Genomic DNA, 11,176 nt, shown 5'->3' with positions numbered 1-11,176 from the left:
GTCCCATCCAATTCATTAACTTAAGGAGAACTTGAAGGTTAATTTAAGCGAACCTAATTAACCCGGGGTGTTGAGTTTCATGATTCATCGAAAGACCAACTGAAAATCATCTTGTATGCAAGTGTGACATGTGTGGAGAAGAACCTTCTAGCTATCATTCCATCCATATTTTCACAAATTCGTATTTACATTCTGTCTTTATTACAATCTGTGCATTTTGTTTAATTTCGTCAAAAACTAAACCCCCCTTTACTTTAGTGTTCAAGTTTGTTAGAAAGTGTCTTAGTTTGTGTTTCTAAGTGTTTTGATTCAATTTATTACCCAAATTCGTCCAAATTAGTGTAAGTGCTCAAAACTGCCCAGATTGTGTTTTTAAGGCAGTTTTGAGTGTTTTGGTGCTGTTTTGAGTCTTTTGATTTGTTTTAGTGTTTTAAGTGTTTAGTTTTGCATTCTTTGAGTCTAGTTTAGTGTTTTAACCTTTGTTTTACGTTTTTGAGTCAGTTTTCAAGTGATTTAGCAATCCCTCCTAATCCCCGGTTTAGAACGATCCCTACTTATACATATACTACAACTGTCAAAAGAGGGTTTTAATTTGTGTGCTTATATATTTCGCATCAAAAACAAAAGATAGATTACACCTAGAAGCGTTCCAACACTCCAACTCGAATGCATAAACATCCAAAGCTTCGTCTTCTTTCTCTTCTTCCTTGCTTAAGTCACGGCACAAGGTCTAGGGTGGTCTTATGGATGATTTTCTGGGTTTTGGATGGATTTAGGAAGGTATGGTGGTGCGGCAAGGGTTGATGGGGGTGTATGGATGTTGGGATGAAGGTTTGGAAGTAGGGGAATGGTGGAAATTTGGATGAGAAGCTGCGGCAAAGGATGGATGTGTTTTGTGAATGAAGGAAGGTTGTATGGAAGAGGGATTAGCCTCTCTAAAGGTGCGGCATAGGGGTTTATATAAAGGAGAAAAAATCCTAAGTCTTTATTACTTAGTTTAGGAAAGAAATTAACTCTAAATCCTTCAAGAATAGGGAACACAAACTCAGAAATTGAAGGAAAGGGGAAGTGATTTGCGGCAAGGGTTTGTAAGAAAAGGAATGCTCTTTATTTCTGAAATTAGGCAAGAATTTTGGAATAGAAAAGGGTATGTGAGTTATGGCTGAGCTTGGTATGAAAAAGGAATGTGTTTAAATGGTTTAAAACAGGAAACAAGTGATGCGAGAATTATACGCACACAAATTAAACCCTCTTTTTATCAATTGTAGTGAAGAATGTAAGTAGGGATCGTTCTGGACCGGGGATTAGGAGGGATTGTTAAACACTTGGATTTGACTCAAAAACGTAAAAACACAATATAAAACACTATACTAGACTCAAAGAATGCAAAACTAAACTTTAAAACACCAAAACAAACCAAAAGACTCAAAACAGCAAGAAAACACTCAAAACTGCCTTAAAAACACAATCTGGGCAGTTTTGAACACTAGACACAACTTTGGACGAAAATTGGTTTTAACTTGACCTAAGACACTTAAAAACACAAACTAAGTGATTTCTAACTACTATGACTCAACAAAGTAAAGGGGGATTGGTTTTGGACGAATTTAAAAACAAAACAAACTTTTTAAATTAGAACAGATTGTAAAAACGAATTTGATGGAATTGAATGGATGGGAAGCTAGCTAAGGGGTTCATCTCCACACATGTTATACTTGCATATAAAACGATTTCCAATTGCTTTTCAATAACCCATGAATTCTGAACGCCCCAGATTAACCGTGAATTGCACTAATTAACCCTCAGATTTTCCTAACGTTATTGAATTGGATGATTGCATACGACAACCCAAAGCATTCCCCACAAGTTCCCTACATGAATTGCATAATAGAGATACAAGCAAGAATCATTAAGTTCTTTGAAAACCATAAGCATTGACGAAGCACTCGTTACTATGAATTGCATGAAACTTATGCCAAGAATTTACTTAACGCAATTGAGATCATCAACTTTTACTACTTGTGAATATAATTCCATAACGATTAGGTGAAATTTCCTTATATCCTAGCATCCAATTTATGCATGATAATTAAGCGTGCACTCTCAACCAACACACACAAATCAATGTAATTCACATAGATAAGTAAATTGAATTCACAACTTATGAAACGCAATTAGAAGTAATCAAATCATATCGCAAGCATAAACATGTATTTCGAATCCCCCCCTAGCCAAGGGGGGGGGTTTAGTTCCTCATACGCACAACACAAAGAGAATTGAAATTAAACATTGAAATCAAAGGAAAAGAAACACCTAGAAATTCCAGCGACGCGAACTCGAATTGCATGAACCTCCGAGCTTCCTTCTCCTCCTCCTTGGTGCGGCAAAGGTCTAGGGACAGGTTTAGGGCCTTAGGTGTATGGATGCATGGTCATGGAGGGATATAGTAGTGTTTAGGGGAAGGGGATGGTGCGGCAAAGGTTAAAACTAAGGAGAAAAGTGTTTGGTGGCTGCGGCAAAGGTGTGGAGAGGGTTGGACGAATTTCTGGAATTAATGAATGTGTATGAGAGGTGGTGGAGTGAATGATTTAAATGGTGCAGCAAGGGGATCTATTTATAGTGCAAAATCCCTCTCAATTAGGCAAGGAAAAGGACTAAGTGTTTGAAGATGACAAGGAATTCAAAACCCATCAGGAATAGGCCATCTAGAAGGTAGGAAACCCCAAAGGAAAAGGAATAGAGGCGCCAGATTTTTAGGGTTCTAGAAACAAAGTGTTTTGTGGCAGAAATTGGCACTTCTAGAAGGATTTGGGGCGCCACCTTTGTAGGAGATAAGATAAGGTTTCTAGAATCATGATTTAAGTGCCATATTTGTAGGGAAAAAGGGATAAGGGTGCTGCACCTTCTTAGGGATAATGTTAGGGCTTCTAGAAAGCCTAAAAACTAAGGGGAGATGGATAAAACCCACGGCAAAGATAGGATAGGGCATCTAAGGCTTCTAGAAACCTTCCAAGATAAGGTAAAGTGCATGGCATCCCTATAGGATTAGGATAAGGTGTCCTAAAGTGTTTAGGACTCCTCTTTGTGGCTGAAAACCTTGTGCATTAGGATTAGGAAAGCTAATCCTTCTTCATCTTGGAATTCTTCTCCTTCTTGGACTTGGAAAACTTCTTTGTTGCTGCAACTTGAGGCCATTGGGATTTAACTTTCCTACTTCAAGTAGGAAACCTTGTTTGAGTAGGAAACTATGTTCTTCTAGGAATCCTAATTAAACTAGGAAACCCTTGCTCAAGTAGGAATCATCATCTTCAAGTCTTCAATTTCGTCCATCCTCTTGGCTCCAAGCATATGATATCCATTCCAAGCTCTAATTTGCTCCAAAAGGCTCCAAAATGCATCCTTTTGCATACTTTGCCCTTAAATCCTGAAAATACATAAAACTAGCTTAAAAGACTACTTTACTAAGGAAAAACACTATAAATGCACAAAAACAAGCTAAACTAAGGTGCGTAAATATGCTCCTATCAACAAGGCCCTTCCTTGCACGGCAAGGAAGGCAAACACAAAGGGGACACACGGCAATGACTTTAGGTTGCAAGGGGGAGTAAGTGAAGCAAATCTGAGGATGAGAGTGTTTCCTTACACCTTGAAAGATAGGGCCAAGGGTTGGTTGATGACTCTAGCACCTGGTTCCCTCACCACATGGGATGCCGTGGCTAAGAAGTTTTTGGAGAAGTTCTTTTCCACTCAAAAGACAGCCACATTAAGGGGACAAATCTTCAACTTCAAACAAGATGATGGAGAACCTTTCAATGAGTGTTGGGAGCGCTTTAAAGGCCTTTTGCTGCAATGTCCACATCATAGGTTACCTCTTTACTTACAAATGCAAATTTTCTATGATGGACTAACCCAAACATGTCAATCAACTGTTGATAATGCAGCAGGTGGAGCTTTGAAGAAAAAGAATGCTCAAGAGTCATATAACATTTATGAGATGTTGGGATCTAATGCTCAACACAAAGATTTAAGGGGTAAGAGAGTTGGAGTATATGAAACAAGTTCTAATCATGATCTTTCTTTGCAGGTAGCTAACCTAGAAAAGAAGCTTGAATCTGTGCTCAACATGGTGCCAAAAGCAAACGAAGTATGTGCCATTTGCAACATTCCAAGCCACCCTACTCATCAATGTCCATATAGGGAGGCTTATCCCGAGTTTGTCCAAGAGCAAGTGAACCTCATGAATTCTTACAATCAAAGGCCAAGGAATGATGTGTATTCCAATACATATAACTCAAGTTGGAGAGATCATCCCAACCTTTCATGGAAGAACAACAATCAATTCCAAAACTTCCAACCAAAACCTGCCACAACACTTGAGGATACGGTTAAGTTGCTAGCCCAAAATACCTTGCAATTCCAACAAACCACAAATAGCACTCTCCAACAACATTCGGTGGCTTTAACCAAAATGGAAACACAATTGGGGCAGATTGCAGATGCCTTGAACCAAAGAGAGGTTGGAAAGTTTCCAAGCCAACCCGTGATACTTCAAAGGAACCAAGAGCAAGCCAAAGCAATTACTACACTTAGAAGTGGTAAGGTTATCAATAATATAGTTGGCAATGAAGTTACTAATGAATCTGATCATGTGAATGCAGGGGTTACTCAAGGAGAAAATGAGAAAGCAAATGAGGAACCAAGCCATGCTACTTCCTCATTTGAAGCACCAAATCTTCACAAGGCCGAGAAACCTTACACTCCACCAATACCATTCCCTGGAAGACTTGCCAAGAGCAAGCAGGATAAGTCATTTAAGGAAATTTTTGATATTCTAAGTAAAGTGAATGTTAATTTACCTTTGCTTGATGTCATTAGGAACATGCCGGCTTATGGGAAGTTCTTCAAGGAGTTAAACAACTACAAAAGGAAGTATGGACCACATGAGAAGGTAGTAGTGTCCGAGAATGTAAGTGCCGTGTTGCAAAGAAAACTTCCACCAAAGCTCAAGGATCAGGAAGTTTTTCTATCAACATCACCATAGGGGACAAGAAAGTAGAGAAAGCGATGCTTGACTTGGGTGCTAGCATCAACTTAATGCCTTATTCCGTGTACCTTCAACTAGGTTTGGGGGATTTGAAGGCCACCACCATCTCATTACAACTTGCGGACAGATCCGTGAAATATCTAAGAGGTATAGTAGAGGATATTCTAGTTCAAATTGATAAACTAATCTTGCATGCGGATTTTGTAGTGTTGGACATGGAAGAAGCTCCTATACATGACCGAGAGTTGCCTATTTTGCTTGGGAGACCTTTTATGGCCACGGCCAAGACCATCATTGATGTGCAAAATGGACTCCTCACTATGACAGTGCTAGGAGAGACCGTTCAATTCAAAGTGTTTGAGTCTCTTTCTCATCCTTCCTCATCTCTTGATTGTTATGCCATTGATGTGCTTGATCCGCTTATTTTCTCTAAGTTCTTGCAGGCACAATCTAACGAACCATTACAAACTGTTTTGAGTCAATCTCAAGACGAGTTTGATGAAGAGGATGCACTCATGGAAGAGGTAGCTGCCTTGGAAGCATTGGCACCGTATCCTTTGAATGTTTCACCTCTGTTGGAGCCTTTATAATCATCAATGTCACATCTAACCCCTTCCACTGTTAAGGCACCAAAACTTGAACTTAAACCACTTCCACCACATCTAAAATATGCATATCTAGCTGAACTTGAAACTCTTCCAGTTATTATAGCTTCTGACCTCACCCCAAATGAAGAAGATAAGCTAATTAGGGTGTTAAAAGAGTTCAAATCAGCTATTGGTTGGTCTATTGCAGATATCAAGGGAATAAGCCCTACCATGTGCATGCATAGAATTCTTTTGGAGGAAGGAGCAAAGCCAACCCGTGAACCACAAAGAAGGCTCAATCCACACATGAAAGAAGTTGTGAGGAATGAAGTGTTGAAGTTGTTAGATGTAGGGATCATATATCCCATTTCTGATAGCAAATGGGTGAGTGCTATTCAGGTAGTACCTAAGAAGGTGGGAATCACGGTGATGAAGAATGAAAACAAAGAGCTTGTGCCCACAAGACCCACGGCTAGTTGGCGTGTTTGCACCGATTACAGGAAGTTGAATTCTAGTACTAGAAAAGATTACTTTCCTATGCCTTTCATAGATCAAATGCTTGAGAGATTGGCAGGTCACTCACACTATTGTTTTCTTGATGGTTACTCAGGTTACAATCAAATCGCAATTGCTCCGGAGGATCAAGAGAAAACTACCTTTACTTGCCCCTTTGGCACATTTGCATATAGGAGAATGCCTTTTGGACTTTGCAATGCTCCAGCAACATTCCAAAGATGCATGTTAGCAATCTTTTCCGACATGGTAGAAAGGTTCATTGAAGTATTTATGGATGACTTTTCAGTGTTTGGTTCCTCTTTTGATGAATGTCTTAACCATCTCTCTTTAGTACTTCAAAGATGTCAGGAAACAAATTTGGTTCTCAATTGGGAAAAGTGCCAATTCATGGTGAAGCAAGGAATTGTGTTGGGACATGTAATCTCTAGCAAAGGAATTGAGGTGGACAAAGCCAAAATTGACATCATCACCAATTTGGCAGCTCCCACAACCGTGAAGGGAGTAAGAAGTTTTTTGGGACATGCGGGCTTTTATCGTCGTTTCATTAAGAACTTTTCAATGATCACTCGTCCATTATGCAATCTGTTAGCTAAAGATGTTGTATTTCATTTTGATGAAGCTTGTATGGATGCATTCAATACTTTGAAACATGAATTAACCTCGGCCCCTATTATTATGGCACCAGATTGGTCGTCACCTTTTGAATTAATGTGTGATGCCTCTGACTATGCTATTGGTGCTGTTTTAGGGCAAAGGGTGAACAAGCTCCCACATGTGATCTACTATGCAAGCCGGACTCTAAATGATGCTCAACTTAACTATTCCACAACTGAAAAGGAGTTGCTTGCTATTGTTTTTGCTTTAGAGAAGTTTTGGTCATATCTTGTGGGATCTAAAGTTATTGTGTTTTCTGATCATGCAACCCTTAGGTACTTGTTGACAAAAAAGGATGCTAAACCACGCTTAATTAGATGGATACTCTTGCTACAAGAGTTTGACGTGGAAATTCGAGATAAGAAGGGAAGTGATAATGTTGTGGCTGACCATTTGTCACGGCTCAATGAAAACCATGGAGTTGGACAATCTTTGCCTCTAAATGAATCATTTCCAGATGAACAACTCCTTGTTATTCAAGAAAAAGAACCATGGTATGCTGATTTTGTTAATTATCTTGCTTGTGGTGTAATTAGAAATGATCTTTCTTTTCAGGAAAGAAAGAAGTTCCTTGCCATGGTAAAGCACTACGTTTGGGACGAACCATATTTGTTTAAATATTGCCCTGACCAAATCATTAGGAGATGTGTCCCAGAGAGTGAGCAACAAAGCATTCTAACGTTCAGCCATACATTGGCATGTGGAGGACATTTTGGTGTCAAAAAGACATCTCTAAAGGTTTTACAATCTGGTTTCTTTTGGCCTACTTTATTCAAGGATGCTTTTGATTTTTGTTCTAAGTGTGATAGGTGCCAGAAAATGGGGAACATTAGCCGAAGAAATGAGATGCCATTGAACAACATTTTGGTGGTGGAGCTCTTTGATGTTTGGGGAATCGATTTCATGGGACCATTTCCATCCTCTTTTGGATACTTATATATATTAGTGGCAGTAGATTATGTATCCAAATGGGTTGAAGCCATTGCTACAAGAACTAATGATCATAAGGTTGTTTTGAACTTTCTTAAAGATGTGATTTTTTGTAGGTTTGGAACCCCAAGAGCTATTATTAGTGATGGTGGCAGCCATTTCTGCAACAAACCCTTTGAATCCTTGATGAAGAAGTACAACATCAACCACAAAGTGGCAACCCCGTACCATCCTCAAACCTCGGGACAAGTGGAGATTAGCAATAGGGAGATCAAGAACATTTTGATGAAAACCGTGAGCCCTACAAGGAAGGATTGGTCACTGAGGTTGAATGATGCATTATGGGCATATAGAACAGCATACAAGACTCCCATTGGCATGAGTCCTTATCGCCTTGTGTTTGGGAAAGCTTGTCACTTGCTAATGGAGCTTGAACACCGTGCATATTGGGCCATCAAGAAGTTCAACTTTGATTACAAGGATGCTGGAATAGCAAGGAAGCTCCAACTTAATGAGTTGGAAGAACTCAGAAATGAGGCATATGAGAATGCCAAAATCTACAAGGAACGGACTAAGCTCTATCATGACAAGGCCATCCTGCGGAAGGAGTTTCACCAAGGTATGAAAGTACTTTTGTATGACTCACGTTTGAGACTTTTTCCAGGTAAATTGAAGTCTAGGTGGGTGGGACCATTCAAGGTGCTGCAAACATTTCCCCACGGAGCTGTGGAGATAGAGAACATGAAGAATGGCACCTCTTTTAATGTCAATGGGCAGCGATTGAAACCATATTTGGAGAAAATGGAGGAAGAGCAAGTCTATCAAGTTGTAGATTTTCTTGAGTTTACAACACCGTAAACAAGCTACCATGTCTTGCCTAGACATTAAATACAGCGCTTGCTAGGAGGCAACCTAGTGTGGTTTGTGTTCTTTCCTTATATTGTGTTTATTTTGTCACCATTCCATATTCTTTGCCTACTTGCATTGCATACAGTTTTAAGCATCGAGGACAATGCTTAGGTTAGGTTTGGGGGTGGGGGATAGAAGGTTTGTTTTTGTTTTAGTTTGTTTTTGTGTTAGTTTTGGTTAAGTGTGTTTTTGCTTACTAATACGAATGTATATGAGGGCTATGTTTGCAAACAAACTATTGGGTTGCTATGAAAAAGTTTTGTATCTTGTTGTCATTTATAAAGCTGTAACTTTTGAAATTATGATGATAGAGGTACCATACTCAAATTCTGGAAGAAGAATAGTGGAGACTACCCTAGTGAGTTATTTTGAGCCTAATTGCTTCTTTGAGAGGGTTTAAAGTGTTTCTACTCCTATCTTTTTCTTTCAATTTCACTTTAAATGATCTCATTACTTCTATTTTGATTGGATACTAAGAATTACTCTCTTTTGCAGATACCATGTGTTTAGTATCATTCATGAATGAACTCAATGAGACGATGTTAGGCTATGCATGTTTTAACTACTAAAAGGCTTAAATCCTATCCCTTTGTGTGCTCCATTCACCCTTGTTGCAGCCAAACACTTTAGCCTAATTCTTTCATCACCCACACCATACTCTACCCATTTTAGCCCAGTACAAGCCATACCTTATAGTTTGGGGAATACCAAAGTGATGAAGACTAAAGGTAAATTGAGCTTTAGAACAAGATTGTGGCGTGTATCGAGGTCGCCTATGTTGAAGTTGTTACTAAAAATAAAGTTATAGAAAAGATAAAAAAAAGAAAAAAAAAGAAAAGAAGAAAAAAAAAAAAGAGTCAAAGTAGATACAAGTTCCAAATCTCCTCATTATAATGCATAGGTCCTAGACGCCAAAAACAAAGAAGAAAGAAGACAAATGCAAGTGAAGAGCATGATCCTCAAGGACACTTTGGTATGCCCCAAGCTCTAGTATTTCATATCACTTCTTTCGTAACCCATAACCTAAGCCTTACATTACAATCTTGAGAAAGACCTAGCTGATCATTGAGGATGTATTCATGGGTGATGGTAAGTGTGTGTGTTATCTATATTCTTAGCATTTGATTCATTTCATGAGATCTACTCAGAAATTGTGCTTTTATTTCAAATTTCATATGTGAGAATTTTGATTCACTTTACATAATTTCACTCATATATGTTTGTGGAGAGACTAAACCTTAGGATCTGAGTGAAAAACTTGAGTGGAATCTGTGCGGAGTAGAGTTGAGGCGAATTCTATCTTAAGCATTTGGGTATGGTGACCTTGAAGTTGTAAGACATGGAGAAATATCTTTATACTTTACAGTTGATACGATTCTTTAAAGTGGCAAACTTTTGAGTTTGAATGTATGACAAGGCTTTCATTGGTTCTTATTAGTTTGTTTAAAGCATGTATTAACCAAATTGTTTGCAGATTTTGTAGATGTTTGTGGGTGTCATCACTGTAAACCCTCAGGAGACACAACTCCTCCAACTAGGGACACCTAGGGATTCAAAGGCTTGTTGCACATGCTAAGTGCAATCGTTTGGCCAGCGAAAGTGGTTTAGCTAGATGTTAGTGTTTTGTGTGTTTTTAGTTTTAGGTTTGCTCGAGGACTAGCAGATGCCCTATCCTATCTTTGCCGTGGGTTTTATCCAACTCTCCTTAGTTTTTAGGCTTTCTAGAAGCCCTAACATTATCCCTAAGAAGGTGCCGCACCCTTATCTCTTTTTCCCTACAAATCTGGCACTTAAATCATGATTCTAGAAACCTTATCTTATCTCCTACAAAGGTGGCGCCCCAAATCCTTCTAGAAGTGCCAATTTCTGCCACAAAACACTTTGTTTCTAGAACCCTAAAAATCTGGCGCCTCTATTCCTTTTCCTTTGGGGTTTCCTACCTTCTAGATGGCCTATTCCTGATGGGTTTTGATTTCCTTGTCATCTTCAAATACTTAGTCCTTTTCCTTGCTGATTGAGAGGGATTTTGCACTATAAATAGACCCCCTTTGCCGCACCAATGGATCATCATTCACTCCTCCACATTCAGAAATTCGCCAGAAATACATTCCAAACCCTTTGCCACAGCCATCCTTCACCATTCTCCATATTTTCCCACCTTGCCGCACTCCCCATCCCTCCTAAACACTACCCTACCATCACACATCCATTCCTCCATACAAATACCACCCAAAACCTGTCCTTAGACCTTGTGCCGCAACAAAGAGGAGGAGAAGAGGGCTTGGACGTTCATGTAATTCAAGTTCGAGTTGCTGGAATTTTTAGGTGTTTCCTCTCCTTCGATGTCAATGGTTAAATTTACTTCTCTTTGTCTTGTACGTATGAGGAACTAAACCCCCCCTTGGCTAGGGGGGGATTCGAAACCATGATCATGCTTGCTATATGATTTGATTACCTCTAATTGCGTTTCATAAGTTGTGACTTCAATTCACTTATCTATTTGAATTAAACTGATTTGTGTGTGTTGGTTGAGAGT

The 11,176-nt window shown here is 39.2% G+C and overlaps 1 non-coding gene across 1 annotated transcript; it reads right to left on the bottom strand.

Annotated features, from left to right (window-relative positions):
- Nucleotides 1-3,756: 3,756 nt before the first annotated feature.
- Nucleotides 3,757-3,867, bottom strand: LOC148699333 (small nucleolar RNA R71). Its single transcript, XR_015966592.1, has one exon. It is a non-coding gene; the product is annotated as a small nucleolar RNA R71 (small nucleolar RNA).
- Between the last annotated feature and the right edge of the window lie 7,309 nt (nucleotides 3,868-11,176).

Source organism: Pyrus communis, chromosome 1, assembly GCF_041283825.1.
Source record: "Pyrus communis isolate YQ-2024b chromosome 1, ASM4128382v1, whole genome shotgun sequence".
NCBI lineage: Eukaryota > Viridiplantae > Streptophyta > Magnoliopsida > Rosales > Rosaceae > Pyrus > Pyrus communis.
This window is presented reverse-complemented; position numbering and strand designations above follow the sequence as displayed.